The sequence below is a fragment of the Tachypleus tridentatus genome, chromosome 13, assembly GCF_004210375.1.
Source record: "Tachypleus tridentatus isolate NWPU-2018 chromosome 13, ASM421037v1, whole genome shotgun sequence".
NCBI classification, from domain to species: domain Eukaryota; kingdom Metazoa; phylum Arthropoda; class Merostomata; order Xiphosura; family Limulidae; genus Tachypleus; species Tachypleus tridentatus.
In genome coordinates this window covers 181,372,775-181,390,053 of record NC_134837.1, presented here as the reverse complement: position 1 = coordinate 181,390,053, position 17,279 = coordinate 181,372,775, and the positions used below count along the sequence as shown (strand labels likewise).

General features: G+C 33.3%; 1 pseudogene across 1 annotated transcript in view; it reads left to right on the top strand.

Annotated features, from left to right (window-relative positions):
- The window catches only part of LOC143236393 (uncharacterized), a 153,558-nt pseudogene that overhangs the window by 108,615 nt on the left and 27,664 nt on the right, over positions 1 to 17,279 (top strand). Inside the window, exons 6-10 of the transcript XR_013019546.1 lie at positions 12,133 to 12,212; positions 13,147 to 13,230; positions 13,990 to 14,055; positions 15,806 to 15,863; positions 16,806 to 16,892. The product of XR_013019546.1 is annotated as an uncharacterized LOC143236393 (transcript). The remainder of the gene's footprint in view (positions 1 to 12,132; positions 12,213 to 13,146; positions 13,231 to 13,989; positions 14,056 to 15,805; positions 15,864 to 16,805; positions 16,893 to 17,279) is intronic.

Here is a 17,279-nt window from a genome sequence, read left to right as displayed (position 1 = left end):
AATTACTGTGAGGGGGTGCGATAACATATTAAAATTTTTTAGGGGGCTGGGCGTAAAAAAGGTTGGGAACCACTGGTGTATACGTTTAGAACAGAATATACTAATAAGTATGCTTTGAAATAAACGTAGGTTTACTGTGCACCAACTTTTGCAGACTAGTATGTATAGAACATAAGGTAAAATGCTCCCATACTTAAAGTAGGGAATATTAAACAATGTACAGATTGTGACAGGAAATCAGAATAGTAGTAATATATTCAGTGTTTGTGTTTACTTAGAGTACAGGTAATTATATATTTTAAAATATAAAACAAATGTAATACGTATTAGCAAGAATGCAGTTAAACTGTATTGACTGTATTCACTCAATGTTAGAAAATCACGTAGGTTCAAGAAGTCTCGATAGAAATTTATAAAAAACCCTAGAATGCTAGGGTTTTTATTCATTAATAATGTGCACTAATAAAGGCATCTTGTTTTATTACAATGTGCAAATTATTTTAGCATACAAGACACGTAGAGGAAACGTGTCTGTGTAACATGTACTACGCGAAAGTGTGAATATGGTATGCTAGGTTTATACAAAAATACCTACATTTTTACACACGGTGGTGATATCAAACAATTGAACTGGTAAAATATAGAAGTTGTAACGTAAACAAGCACGTGCCGATGTACGTTGAATAAACTCGAAAACTATGAAGGCCTGTCATAGAGACAGTTTAACGAACCTAGATGTACTTTGTACTTGCCGCGTATAATCTCTATAGAGTATTATAAAATATATATGAAAACTAACGAGGAATATCGTTGTCGTACCTTCTCAGCGTGGATCCATTCTTAACTTTCTGGTCGATGTAGGAAATGAGTTGAATACACTGTTTAAAAGCTGAAAAATCGAGAATCTTACCAAACCAGATTGTTTAATGAACCCGCGAGAGAAGGTCGTACACCTGAACTTTGTAACACGTAATATTTCTCAAGCCTCCGAGAAGAACACGGGCCTCACTCTGCCAAACCAGCCCTCCCTTTTGATCATTGTGGCTGCATGGAAAAGAGAGATTAAAGTAATTTGAACCGATATTACTCAAGTTTTTAACCACGGTAACCTGTACAGCGTACGTAATACGTATGTAACACAGACTCCGAACAGGTTTCTGAAATAGACTGGGACAAAAACATGAAACAGGAAGAAGGGTCCTTTCTACCTTGTCAGTCCCCACCTGGGGCATGGAAACTTTTTCCACTGCCAGCGTGTTCATAAATGAAACACCTGATCTTCCCTGGTGATTCTACGGCGAGGTATCGGTTTAGCCTCGTCCTGGCTGTTTATTGTACCACGTGGTTCCTATCCTCTCCATTTGTACCACGTGGTTCCTATCCTCTCCATTTGTACCACGTGGTTCCTATCCTCTCCATTTGTGCCACGTGGTTCCTATCCTCTCCATTTGTGCCACGTGGTTCCTATCCTCTCCATTTGTACCACGTGGTTCCCATCCTCTCCATTTGTACCACGTGGTTCCTATCCTCTCCATTTGTACCACGTGGTTCCTATCCTCTCCATTTGTACCACGTGGTTCCTATCCTCTCCATTTGTACCACGTGGTTCCTATCCTCTCCATTTGTACCACGTGGTTCCTATCCTCTCCATTTGTACCACGTGGTTCTTATCCTCTCCATTTGTGCCACGTGGTTCTTATCCTCTCCATTTGTACCACGTGGTTCTTATCCTCTCCATTTGTACCACGTGGTTCTCAGTCTCTACTTTACTTTTTCGCGAATAATTTCCCTTCTCATCATCTCATGTTGAATTCACCATTTTTGTTGTTGTTTTCCCCATCTTTTATTATCAAACATTAACTTGCCACCAACAAGTTTTCTTGTAGACAATTTTGTCAAAAACGGCTATTTGGTTGGACTTGAAAATGTGATGTCTGTCCTGACAAAATTCACGAGCAAACAAAACGTCAGAAAGGCTATACACACAAAGCATAAAGTCGCAAGGAGGTGACAAGTGCGCCTGATCGATAGCCCTCAATCAAGTTAGCAGTTCTAAACTGGGGACGGCCATACCTGAATGGTGGTGGTGATCTCTAACCTGACTTAAGTGCAGCATGTTGAAAATACCACGCAGAGGTGTGGATTTTAAATATTCACCGCAAACAAACAGACGTACCGCTTCCACAATATTTTAAAATTTCTCCATTTTGTTCTCCCATTTTTACGAGTAATGGAAGATTTTTACGATGAGACGTCATTTATGTTCAGGGTTTGTAACTTATCCGAGTTGAGAGGATAGTACACTAGCTTTTGTTAACAAAAAGACTCGGGATCGAATCTCGGCTTCTATCATCACGAACGATCCTACTTTAGCCACTTCTTTGAAGATCGCAACAGATTAACAACTAAATAAGTAGGATTGTAAATTACTATTTCAACCTTTGTTGCCATACAGGCTATAATCGAGACAAAGAGCCTTTTGTTTCATTTAGTGCAGTTGCTTTGCTATGTGACACGTATGTGGATGAATTAATGTGACGCAAAAAACCGTGCAGTAGAAAACATACCAAAAGGTTTAGCGATTGTAAGCTAAAAGGGGAAATCATTGGTATGCCAATAAAATTTTATTGTATTTTTATTGAAGTTTCACAACTTGTTAATGAAACCTGTTTCATAAAATATCCTTGTTGAGCCTTAAACACTTAGAAAAAAAAAAAAAAACGTTCTTTAGCTAACCTCCAAACAATTGTCACATGTTTAGTTCTGACCCGATGGTTGGGGGGCTCGACTCGTAATCGATGTTCGTGGGTTTGAATCCTCGTTACATCAAACATGCTCGCCTTTTCTGCAATAGGGACGTTATAATGTACAGTCAATCCCACTATTCGTTGGTGAAGGAGTAGTTTAAGAGTTGGCGGTGGGTGGTGATGACTAGCTGACTTCCCTCTAGTCTACACTGCTACTTTAGAGACGGCTAGCGTAGATAGCCCTCGTATAGTTTTCCGCGAAATTTCAGAAACAAATATGCTGAGTTCTGACAGTGGCTACAAATGAGTGGTTTGTTTCGTGGGGTCAAAATAAAAGCTTACTGTTTTGCCCTGAATGTAAGTATGGGTGCTGTAATAATATCGGATCCCGAAACTTAGGGCCGAACGTATAAATCAATCCAGTTATAAGGTCTGAGGTTGAGAGTTAACGAGCTTCGTGAAATGGCGTCGCACGGTGTTTGACCTCCCAAAACAATGGGGTTCTTCTGTCTTTCTCGCTTTTACTTATATTTCACATTGTGGGCTCGTAGCATTTGCAAAAACTGGTCTATTGATATTATCAAACATTCGCCCATTGGAACCTTATTGACAAATTGACGGGCACAGTGTTCACCGGAGTATGAACAGTTGATATATAAATAACTTTAAAAGGAAAAAAAAAACTCACCCATAGAATCTCTAATGATAATCTCCCCGTCGCCTTAACTACGAAAGTAAATTACGAAACAATAGTGTTTGTTATATTATTCCTATGTGACAGAAACCTTATTCCGCACGTGTAGTTTGATAAAACCAAGATTCTTACACTGAAAAATTAGGGACGGCTAGCGCAGGATAGGTCTTGTGTAGTTTTGCGCGAAATTCCAAAACCAAAAACAAACTGAGGAAGATTTAGTTTTCTCATTATGACGTAGGCTCTGTCTAGTTTGGAAGGTGGGGATAAAAACATTCCGTAGTGCACAGGTCCCCAAGATTCTTTCAGTCCAGAATTTCTGATAAGTTTCAATACAGTTTTGCAATTAAATAGTACAACGGACAGGGGACGAATACAACCCCTTATACTAGTTAATGGCCTGGCATGGCCAAGTGGTTAGGGCGTCCGACTAGCAGGTCCAAATCCCCTTTCTATGAGACATGCTAGCCCTTTCAGACGGGGAAATGTTATAATGTGACGGTCAATTCAATTTTTCGTTGATAAGAGTTGACAATTAGTGGTGCTGACTAGCTACCTTCCCTGTACTCTTTCACTACAAAATTAGGGACGGCTGGCGCTAAATACACACCAAACACTAGGCAAGTAACATTATTTGATTTTTATTTCGTATATTTCAGTAGATTTTGTTTCAGATAAAGAGGAAACTGTTTTTGATTGATTGTGTAAGACATTTCAAAAGTAAAACTATTTTTTGGTCATATTTTAGTACAAGTTGCAGCTTTTACAGTAAGACTTGTATCTAGAATATGTACAACGTTTCGATCATTCTAAAGTACACAAGTTTTAACTTGTAATAAAATGTACTCAACCAGTATGTTAACATAAAACGGGGGATATATATATATATATATATATTTGGCGAGTTTCTTCCAGGCTTTGCAGACAATGTCCAAGTATTATCTGAGGGGGCTGTACAAAGTAAAATCACTTTATAACTTACACACTTTTTAAGATGAATTAAAAAATATATTAATTTAAAGCACTTTACAATGGAAGAAGGTATTTTTTTCTGATTATTCAAACTGCCACAAACTCGCACGTATATTTGCGATTTTCCATATATTTTTGTGAATTAATTATTGTAATGATAAAGCTGTATTGCAGTTGAGCCTACTAAGGTGCTTATGAATTCCATTACAGTTAAGCTTGCCTCCTAGTGGCATAGCGGTATGTTTGCGCACATGTACTTCTAGAAATAGGGTTTCGATACCCGTGGCGGGTAGAGCACAGATAATCTTTTTGTGTAGCTTTGTGCTAATAACAAACAACAGCAGCTAAGCCTATAAGTGTGCCACTAAACTCAGCTGTAGTTAAGCCTACAAATGTATCATATTTGAGTTCTTAAAACAAAGTCAACCGTTTTAATAAGGAAGAAAAGGGGAAACTAGAAAGTGGGATAAAAAACACGAAAATATAATTTGGACGCATTTTTAAAAGTCGTCGTATTTTAAAGCACAGTAGTATATAATAACAATAAAAAAATAACAGCCAAAAATGGTGGCGGGAATTGTTTAAGGTAATTTAGTAATTTATTTCATGGACTTTAATAAAGAGATTAATTGTATTACACTCCTAATTTCACTGAGAACCAAAGTTCTGAACTACTCATACTGCACATAGTGATAAGTAACTGTTGAATATTTCATTCATGCTAAGAGTCACTCAACAATAACATTCAGTACATGTACATTTTTATTGTTTTAGTTACGTCACATTTTGAAATATGAATGACAGTAACAGTATGATAATTCCTAACAGTTTAGTATAGAATGCCTTATTTGTTAAATAACATTAAACATCAATATTATTTATGTCTGTTCTACCGTCATTTTAAAAGTGGATGTTGAGCTTTGCCTGCATGTGCAGCTTTTCAGGAGGGAAATAGACGAACAGCTCGTACAAACACCACGGTTCGCAATATACATAAGATAATGCAGTCGTTGGAATTTAGAAAATCCACCGACTTATCTTGGTGGTTGGATGAATAATACCAAGGTTTATCGACTCTATACTTTGTCTGTTTACAGCCAACCGAAGTTACCGGATCGTATTTAAAGATTTGTGTGCCCGTATGATTTGTTGAAACTTAATGATGATACTTCAGGACTGAGTGGAACATACACTAATTCTGTAGCTGTTTTCCAATGAGTCATTCACGTTAAACTTCATACTATATCTTATCTACTACATGATTGATTTTGTGTATTCAGGATGTCTTATTTATTCAGTTTTGGTCAAACATCTGTCGCTGATGCTAATTCTTATGAAATTAACGTCGAACATTTTCTATGAATGTTCTGTTTATTCAGTTTTGGCCAGTTCTCTCTCTCTCTTACTGATACTAATTCACACGATCTCATCAACGAACATTTTCTATGAATGTTCTGTTTATTTAGTTCTACCAGATCTCTGTCTCTGACGCTAATTCATGCAAACTTAACAACGAATATCTTTTGTGAGTACTAAATACCACTAGAAAACATCGTGGCAATCTTTGCCTCTGTTGCACAGACACTTCTGTTTGTATCAGGGGATGCTCAAGTTGTCCAACATCATGATATTTCGAAGCTCTGTTCTCAATGTGTTTTATGAGTCGTATATTTCTGTTTTGTTGTCTTCACCCCAACAATTCATTGATATGCTATCTACCTTGTAAGAAAGTGAATCTATTAATGTAGTATCAACATTCACCTGTATATAATATTCCAAAGATACAGATATTTCTTCTCGAGCCTTTGCAGGTTTCTTTCTTTTGTCAGGTTCATTTACTTAAACTGTGTTATTTTTATATTAATTGTGTTGTTGTTTATTGGTTTATAGTCAATTAAATACATTCTAATTCTGCCCATGACAAACGTGATTGACGAAGGAACAACGCTTTATAAGTGTCTGATTTAGTTGGTACGAAGGAACGACGCTGTGTGTGATTTAGTAGGTACGATGGAACGACGCTTTATAAGAGTCTGATTTAGTTGGTACGAAGGAACGACGCTGTGTGTGATTTAGTTGGTACGATAGAACGACGCTTTAGAAGTGTGTGTGATTTAGTTGGTACGATGGAACGACGCTTTAGAAGTGTGTGTGATTTAGTTGGTACGATGGAACGACGCTTTAGAAGTGTGTGTGATTTAGTTGGTACGAAGGAACGACACTGTGTGTGTGTGAGATTTAGTTGGTACGTTGGAACGACGCTGTGTGCGTGTGATTTAGTTGGTACGTTGGAACGACGCTGTGTACGTGTGATTTGGTTGGTACGATGGAACGACGCTGTGTGCGTGTGATTTGGTTGGTACGAAAGAACTCCGTCTATAAATTATGGAGTACTAGACGCGTTGCGAAATATATGATTTTGAAACAAAATCATTTAAATTTAACAGCCAAGAACTATTTGATCTGTAATGCTGGATATTCAAATTATATTTTAGGGTGATATCTCCCGCTGAGCCTAGAGACTTGCAACGTAAAATTCTGGGTTCGATTCCCCACGGTAAACTAAGTGCAGATAGCTCATTGGGTAGATTTACACTAAAAAACAAGTACGTACATACTTCGGACGACACAAGAAATCAGAAGAACTGTCGTTTTATCAAGGGCAGATTGAGTTATGGTTTATCCAACCATAAGATGTTTATCTTTTTAGAGTATAAAAATAAAAACTGTTGCAGAAGGTCAATATTTGTTTCTCAAAGAGAAAGTACAATAGTTGAACTTTGAACTTTTCAGGTCACATTAATATTTGGAAATTAATGATATGCTTCCCACGTGACTGTACTGTGACCCATTTGCATAAAACGCTAACCTTTCTCCCAAGACTTTAACAAAAAAAATGCCTTAGTCAATATACATCCAGTAAAGTAACCAAGTTTTCGTTGATATTTGAGATATAGGTACATGACAATTAGTCATAACATACCAAACGCAACAATTTAGTTATATGCAAAACAAGAAATGTATATACAACTTGTATAGCTAGCTGTTTTAAGGATGACATCATATTGAAATGCCAACTTCTAGTGCTGGGTGTACTTCAAAGACAAAACTGTGGTCTGTTTCTTAACTCTCCAGTCATATTCAGCAGATTAACTAATGTAGAACAACTGTATATTTTAAGTTTTATCTTATAATATTTCATATTCTCAGATGGTTTTATATGACAAAGTATTTGTGTAGTAATGGTAAATCTGGATATAATAAACACATACATATGAATATATTACTTCAAGTATATACTCAGGTTTTAAAAGTGCTGTTTCCTTTTAGAGTTGTGAATAGCTATAGTCACTCTAAAAAGAATTTAAAATTTTCACATCTTTGAAAATGCTTACATTACATGTTCAGGTATTTGTATAATATATGTAAGCAACTGGATTTGTTAAGACTTTCTACAGGTAACAGCTTAAGATAAAAATTAAGATAAAATATTTTCATTTTTCACAGGAGAACTTCAGGGAAGTTATTCTTTCTCATTGCAAACATTTTTCAGCTGGGACAGTGATAAGCCTTAGAATTTACAATGCTAAAATCAGGGGTTCAATTCTTCTCAGTGGACATAGCAGATAGCATTACATTGATACTGAAAACCTAGTATATACTGTTTTCTTTTGAAGATGCTTTTGCATGACTCATTTACTGTATGTACATTTCGAGTTCCCTCATAAGGATTGATTTTCCAGAAATCAATAGGACTTGGGGTAGCTACCCTTTAGTGTTTGAAAGGATCTTCCGTTCTTGGGCTTATTATTAATTGTCCATCCAACTTCCGAGAGCAGATACGATATGACAAATTTTTACCCAATTTTAGTGTAGTTCAGATTTTGTGGAAATTCCACGTTCGACGAGTTCATTCATGTTGTTAGATGCAACTTGATAGAAATTGGTGTCACTTCTCTTTAGAGCATTGCAACATCTTATTTCTTTCATTGACAGGCTCTTTTAGTGAAAATAATTCACTGTCCAGAGTTCGTAATGATGGTTTAATTATTTTATCTCATCTCTGAACGTTCCTACAAACTTGAACACTTGTACATTCCCATGTGTTGCTGTAGGCCTACGTTACAATTGACTTTAATTAATGTAAAACAAATCAACTTATTTCTAAAAAAAAAAAAAGTAATCGCAATAACTGACACTGAGTGGTTCACCCTCTATTGTTAAATAACTACACAATCTTTTTAATTGCAATATTGTGCAAAAGTGTTAGGACAAGCAAATATTTTGTCATTCTTTCCATTTTATGGGGCCAATTCATCCATGCCATTATAGAATGTAAATTTCAATACCATGATAATGCTTCACTGATCCCCGTTGACAATTGATTGACCCAGGGTGAGAATACTTATCATTCTTTAAAATTTCCATAAACTTGTACCAAGGACATATCACATGGGTTTTGCTTGAATGAACACATTGATTAAATATAAGGTCTGAAATAACTGTCATAGTATCCCATGCAGTGTGTTAACTATATAGAAATAACCTAACAAGGAGCTAGCATATGGCACAATGGTTATATTCTAGAAGAAGTCAGTTTAATAGCACTCCACAAATAATTTTTTATAAAAAATATTATTTAATACCATATACATTAAGTTTTATTTTCATGGCCCAAAAAGCATAGAGAATTATCAGTAGAGCAGAGAGTTCGCACAAAAGCTTTGTGATGCTGGTTGGACACTGGCAAATTGCTTCAGACTTGAAATACTCCCCAAACATTATCAAGTATGCCCTAGATCGTGAGATTGGGACAGATAAATTTGAAAATGTGAAAAGAAGAGACAGAAAACCTAAACAGTGATACTGATGTTCAGTATCTTTGTTTATGTAGCCTTTTGGACAGAAAAAAGACTGCCACTGATCTCAAGGACGAGTTAAATGACCATGTACCAAATAACAGAAAAGTGTACAGGTCTATAGTATCATGAAGGTTCAACAGGAATTTTGAGTAGCAGTTCAAAAATCTTTACTTCACTTTCTAAATGTTGTCAGGAGAATGTTTGCTAAAAGAACAAAAAATAGACTGTTGATGATTGAAATGAGGTTTTATTGATGGGTGAGTCCAAATTTGGAATATTTGATTTAAAGTGTAGGTTACGTATTCAGCATAAGAAAGATGAAAGATACTTACCTCAATGCATTGCACCTACCATGAAGTGTGGGGAGACAGTGTGATGGTTTAGGGTGTTTTTCTGCTAAGGTGACATGAGATATTTGAAAAATAGATTAAGTAATGGACCAGTGCAAGAACCATAATATACTGATATGTCATGGTATACCCAGTGGTTTGTATGTTATTGGTAATGGATTCTACTGCCAAGAAGATAACGATCCTAAACACTCATCCAACATGTGCAGAAATTATTTAACTAAGAAAGAAGCTGCTGGAGTAATTCAAATGATGTAATGGTCCCCACAGAGCCCTATCTTAACCTAATGAACAGATCTGGGACTTTATAGATCAAAAACTTGAAAAATCAAAAGTTACTTTCAAAGAACCTTTATGGGAGTGTATTAGAGATCTTTAGAGTAAAATCCAAAAGGACACTTTGATTAAATATTTGCAACAATGCATGAAAGACTTTTTGCAGTTATTAAAACAAAAAGGGGGCACAAAGTATTAATTGTTTCCTAAATTCAAACACTTCCACCTAGTTTCTGTTGTATTAAATATGAAGATTAATGAAACTTTATTTCACATCTGATTTACCTTATATTGTTCTTTGAAAGTAGCCTGAAATCTAATTTTTAACTTTGTTCTAATACTTTTGCATATGTAACAGATTTACCATTATATGTTTATTTTAATACCTACATGTGTTTCAGTTTGCATGTGACATACATTGTTGGATGTGTACTGTGCAAGTGCCACCTGTTCTCTAAATTTGTAGAAGATTATTGAAAGCAAGAATCAACAATATTTGTTTTACAAAAATACTAGTGTGTTTTTGAACAGTGTTGAAAGTTCAAGAATCTTGCATAATTGGTACATAAAACTGACATGCAGAGAGATAGCTGTTATTGTTGGTCAGCTACAGTCAGTATACTATAAATCTCAAAAGCTATAATAATTATTAACTGGGAAACTACAGAATTTGACAGAAAACACTTATAGATTTCACACATTACAAACCATGCAACTTCAGTATATTAACTTGGAATGTTAGTATTTCTATGAGGATATTAAATATCTTTGTTGGTAAAAACAAGTCAGCTTATAAAGGGTGTGAGGTCAGCCAATAAATAACAAAAGGTTTGTCAAGTTAACAAGGAGACTTTACATTCAAAGTGGTGCTTCCTTTTAATTTGTATTTTTGGAATAAACACTCAATTAAATTTTTTACATTCTGGCCTCTTAACACTTGTACAGATTAGTTTAATATCAGAGTAGTGTAGTCAAGCCATCATTGAAGTAATTTGAAGCTCCTTGAATAGGATACAAGCAGATTTAAAGACTGAACTAATTATTCAAAGTAAATTAGAATGTAATACATCTAAGTTTTAAGGATAATATATTATACTTAAGCAATTCTAATAATAATGATTTACTTGTACAACATGGCAAGTTAGAAACTACTAGAAAAAGACATAGTTATTGTACAACATTATGGAAGCATTCCAAAACATTCCCCTAAAATTTGTTTTTTCTCTGCTTTCTTAGTGAAACATTTGCTTCATGTTAGCTTATATTTTAACAATTTTTTGATGATGAGAATTTTAAAAATCAGGGTCCAAAAGGCACTAAAACAATAAACTTGAATTATAAACAGTTGTACAAGATTAAGGTTTTAAAGTATTTAGTGTTATTTTATTTTACAATTTGAAATAATTCTAGAAAGAAAAAAATGGTAATTTTGTATTTTTTTTTCATGTGGTTACGAGGTCAGTCAAATTGATCTAGTCTTTATTGAGTAAGAATAGAACAAATAACAAAATAGGAATATTTATCAAAGAAAAGAGTCAAAGTAATGATCGGGATCATCATAACAAACATCATCTGTTTTGGAGCAATTCTTAAGAAATCCAATCTTTACAGTTTTTATGCCATCTAGAAAACCAAAATTTACCTTTTGCTGTTCTACTGCTTATGTAATACTACTAATATTTTCATAACATTGTTTTGAATCTCTTCTGTATGTTCAAACATAATTAAATTTTAATTATCTCTGAATTGCAGACATAAAGTGCTATACAAATATATCAAGATAGTCAAACTAAAGTAACAGATTTAAAAAGCAATACAAAATGCCACATTTTACAAACGTGTTTCTTCAAACCTTATTCCTTTGCAAATGTAAATTATTTAAATTTGATGTAATTTTTTGTAGGTTATGATAAAACAATGCCAGTTTGTTCATTTCTATTTAATGATGTTTTTATTACCTGAATAATGAAATGCTTCCTTATTAGAAAAGAGAAGAATGTTTATATTTTTACTGTATTGTTCTAGATAACAATCTGAAAAGTTTGAAAACAATTACACAAGTTTATTACAGTTTAATTACATTCCAGATTTAAAGTGATTGTTGAATCCTATGTCTGTAAAAACAGTGTGCACTACACAAACAATTTTGGTTTTTCTTTCAGGGAATACATAAAGCCTTAAAATTCCATTTTCTTTATTGAATGAAAACTTAAGTTTCTCTCCTTTCTTAGGATACTGTAGAAACTGATAGTGAATCAGCTTTCCAATTGGCTGCTTTGGCTCTACAGGTTTCTGAAGGCGATTATGTTGAGTGAGTTGTTTTATTTGAATTCATGATAACACAAAAACTGTATTTAAGATAAAAGGATCTTTTCTCTGACCAATTCTTGATTATTAATCTTTTCATGACCAAGGATATGATTTTATTCCCAGAGACCATAGAAAATTGGGAAGTTTTGACAAAATGTCAAAAGTGTTATATTTTATTTATTGTATACCTTATTGAGGAAAGACCCCAGAAGTCCTATATCATTAGGCTCAATCTAAAACACTTTTAATGGTACATCTCTATATAGATCCTGGGAATCAAACAGTGTGTGTATCAGGTTGTCATATGGAAGGGATTAGAATTTCATCATGACCAAAAAATCATTACCAGCACACAGATTTAGTCAACCTGATTAGAATAGGCCTAGTGTAATAGTAAGTTGTGCTCTTACTTGACTAAAATTGAAAAATCCTATGCATTACACTGATTAGACCATCTAAATATAAAAATATTTTTAACTCTATTCATTTCAGCAATAGTAAATGTTTAAGTGCATTTGGTGGGGTGCATGACCAAAAATGACAGTGCTTGATGGTTCTTTGCCATCATTGATTTTATGATTTGGTTTTTCATGTGCCTCAACCTTGTTTGAAAAGTTCTTGAATTACACACTTTGAACTGTAAACCATAGTTATTTTATCAGTTTACTCTCATGCAGAATTCAGTGTTAACAGTGGCCAGAACCAGAGAATCACTATGCAAATGATACAAGAAAAGTTCATCTGATGCTGCAATTATTTTCTCTCTAACCACTGCTATATTCTTATCTTCTGAAAATATACAGTAAAACTTTGCTTTTAAATAATTTATAACAAATAACCTTACTTTTGTTGTAATTGTGTTTCATTTATTCATGTGTAAACTATATGACTGAAATGACTGTCCACATGAGTGAGGATTTTTATCTTGTGACTAGTGATGACAAGACTAAAACTCTCCTGAAGAAGTTGCCGGTGCTTCCAACAAGTGTTTTTAAAGAACATCCATCTCTGCAAGTTTGGTGTGTATGTCTGTACATCAAGTAAAGTTTTAACAATGTAGCCAAAATAAAAATTGATATATATATATTAGATACAAAATAAATATTGTAAGGGATATGTATTAGATGCAAAATAAAAATTGTGAGGGATATATATTAGATACAAAATAAAATCATATCAAAACATTTCCCCTTTTGTTGTAGTTATGATTTTATTTAACAAATTGGCATTATGCCAAACCAGACAGTCAACACATGTTTACATTGTTTAAATTTAGCATTCAGGGTTAAATCATTTGTCAGTATAATATGCAATGGGTTGACGTGTTTATAAGAGGTTGTCTTTTCTAAGTTACTTGTGTACAGAAGTATGTTATATTAATAAAACAGTAAATCAACCAACAATGATTTATATGAGTATATTTATAAAACATTGTTGGTTAGTTTACTGCTATTAAGTTATTCTTTTGTGTTTTTCTTAAAAGTGTGGAAATGTAATTTGATAAGGCAGTTGACAATTGCAAATGATATTATATTTCTGGCTTGTATTTTTCCATGCCTATGTAATAATAATTCAGGTATTTGAAATACATGGTTTTAAAGTTGTTGTTGTTTTTAACTTATATTTTGAAAGCTTTACAAAATTTACTGTGCAAGTAAAAAACATAGATGTTGAGCTTGATTGATTTTATTTTCAATTTTTTGCACAAGAACTTTGTTTCATGTATCAAATTCAGGTATAGTTAAGAATTTTCATTTAAGGTTTCTCTTTTCTTCTAGCAAGGATAAAGTAATAACGTACTACAAGAAGCTTATTGGTCAGTCTAGAGGAGAAGCTATTGTCAAGTAAGTGATACTTCCAATTAAGAGCAGTTAGTTAAACAATTTCAACCTAGGTGTCAGGTCATGGTGATAGCTGAGGGAGTGCCTGGTTAAGCCTAGTAGTGCATGCGGTGAACTTTCACAGAATGCCAGTCAACACAGTATTATGTATTTGATGTCAGAATTGCATATTTAACCGCAGTTCATGGTAGAACAGAGTAAATACCAGATGCAATATACAGAGGCCCCTCGCTAGTACAGTGGTAAGTCCACGGACTTACAACACTAAAATCAGGGGTTCAGTTCCCCACAGTGGACTCAGCAGATAGCCTGATGTGGCTTTGCTGAAAGAAAACACACACAATATACAGGAAAACAAGAAAATGTAGAAATATGTCTTTGAAGTAATAGGGTTTAAACAGTGGAAAACACATGTACATCATCTTGCACTGTGACTTGTAAGAGATAGAGTCAGATTAACAATTCACATATAGATACTGAGCATAGGAGTTTTTGTAACACTTCCAGCTGAAGAACAACTAGTTAAAGTTAGACATTTGACGTTAACAAAATGTCTTATGTCACTGGTCATTCAGTCTACAAATAAAATGTTTTGTTTTTTTTCATATACATCACTTGCAGTATTTGTTTCTAATAATAGACATATATAGTTTTTTTTACAAATAACTCAACAAAAATAAGTACTGTGTGTGTTTGTGTGTGTGTGTGTATATATGTGTATGTGTTTAAAGAATTTGCTTTAAAGCTAAGTTGAATAAGTGTACAAAAAGGATAAATTTTAAAACAATATTTGTTTAAATGAGCTGTTGTTAGTAGAGAACAATAAATGATATATTTTAATAATTTTTAAACAGAATTATTAGCACAATAATTTAGGCAGGATATTCTTTAGAATCACAATATTAGATGACAGGTTTCCTGCCTTTATTGCTTTGCAAAGGCACATGCAATGTTTTAGGTTGTAAACATTTCATTATCATGATTTATTAGTCTTTATAAGCTTAGGAACTTGGATTAGCATACTATAAGTTCTTTTTCTTATATGGATATTTTTGTCTAAATATAATATCTTGGATTTCTAATTATATCTACTTATAACAGGAATTGTAAAAGATCCTTGAATACATTTTATGATTGTAAGTGTTTAACCATACTTGTATTGTTATGAATTTGTTCAATAAAATATTTTTTGTTGACTTGTTTGACTAAGATTCTGGAACCTTCAATGTTGATGTCAGGCAGTTGGATAAGTATTCTTGTTTATACCATTGCAAACATATATTATCTGTATCTGTGTGGAGGTTGAGTGTGACCCAGCATGCTGGGGCAGAGATTGAAGTATCTAGAGTCATAGATGGGATATTGTGTACTCCATACTTTATAAAAATGGTTTAGCTGACTGTCAGTTGGCTTCCCTCTATCTAGACATTTCAAAATTAGGAGCGACTGTACTTGCAACCTAGAGAGGTCTTTGACCTGTTGTTTTTTTGTTTTGTTTTTATCTGCATGTAAGTAAAGTGGTGTACAAGTTGAAAACTTAAAATTCTTTCTGTGCATTTATTATATTTTAAGTATAAACAATTTCCAAAAGTTACAGTATTACTTCTTTTTATCTACATCAGTATAAAATATCAAATTTCTGTGCAACATCTCTTAAACAGATTTCCCATCTTTCTAAATTTTCTTAAGAACAATATTTGTTAAAAGAATGTTGTGTATTGATATATGCATTGCTATGCTTTCTTTTCCACAGTTACATGAGCATAGTAGAAAGTTTGCCTACATATGGAATTCATTATTACAAAGTAAAGGCAAGTACTATTACTCCTACTCCTGTGAGGTGTGTTTTGTTTTTTTTAATGTATTGTTTTGTTACAAAATGTTTAAATTTACAATGTATAAAACTGTTGAAGTGTTGTGGTTAATATTTTTTGATGCTATTTTACAAATGAAAACATAAGTTTATATGAGGAGATCTAATCTCATTGTCATTATGTTCAAATTTTCATTTTTGTCTAAAGTGTTTTATAATTAGCTTCTAATATTTCATAAATTTACCAAGTGAAGAAACATTTAGTCAGTTTGAAAGGTCATAGTCAGTGGACACCTGTTTTTTTTGTTTTTTTTCTTTTGATGAATATGTTTTGTCTGTTTATTGTTTATTTCCCTAACGATCTTAAACTTTCAGAGGTGATTTAAAACATTTCCTGCTGAATATGGGAAGAATTACAGTTTTTATGTGCCTCCAATATTATAAATATTATATATCTTAACAATGTATTATAATTTTTGTCTTTTTCAAGGCCTTAAGTATTGTATTTTTTAAAAGTATTTATTGAAAATTTATAAATTAGGTTATCTGTACTGAACCTACTGAGCAAGATATTTAAACAATGACTTCATGTACTTTGTGTCATTTATTTTGTGTTTTACTTTAAAAAAAAAAAGTGAAATTCTAAGTAGAATTGTTTTTAGATTGATTTTGTTTTTGATATTTTCGTGTAATAAATTTTATGTCAACAAAGCAATAATAATTAGAACACAAAATAAATTCAGTGAAATAAGCATGCTCTGGGGAAATTGTGGTAAAATCTAGTTGTTTCATCACATGGTTTCATAGCATGTTTCTCTTCATCATTGTATGATTATAGCTTTTGATGAACGTGTATTTTACTGCTTTGAGTACATGAGTGTATTTGTTGTATGTTAATCCTGCTTCATTAAAAAGAAGTTTGTTCTCTTGGAATTTTTAGGACAAAGCAGGGATTCCTTGGTGGCTTGGTCTTAATTATAAAGGAATTAGTCAGTATGACTTTATAGACAGAAGGAACCCCAGAAAGGTGAGCATTTTTATCAGTTATTAACAAACTAACTTGAAGCCATCAGTAACCAAACTGAAGTAGAGCTACTTCAAAACCAGTTTTATTATAAGTTACTGGTTCTAATTAAACCAATAGATAATTGCCCAAAACTTGAATATAATAACATTTTCCATTTAAAAACAACTAATATTTTTAAATAATAACTTCAAAATCTGTTGTGCATACATGCACACACACAAAGAAAAAATGGAATGAAAATTCATTTTTGCATACGTCATTTAGAGAAAAAAGTTTGTTTTGAATTTTGTGCAAAGCTACTTGAGGGCTATCTGCACTAGCTGTCCCTCATGTAGTCACCACCATCCACTGCCAACTCTTAGGCTACTCTTTTACTAATGAATAGTT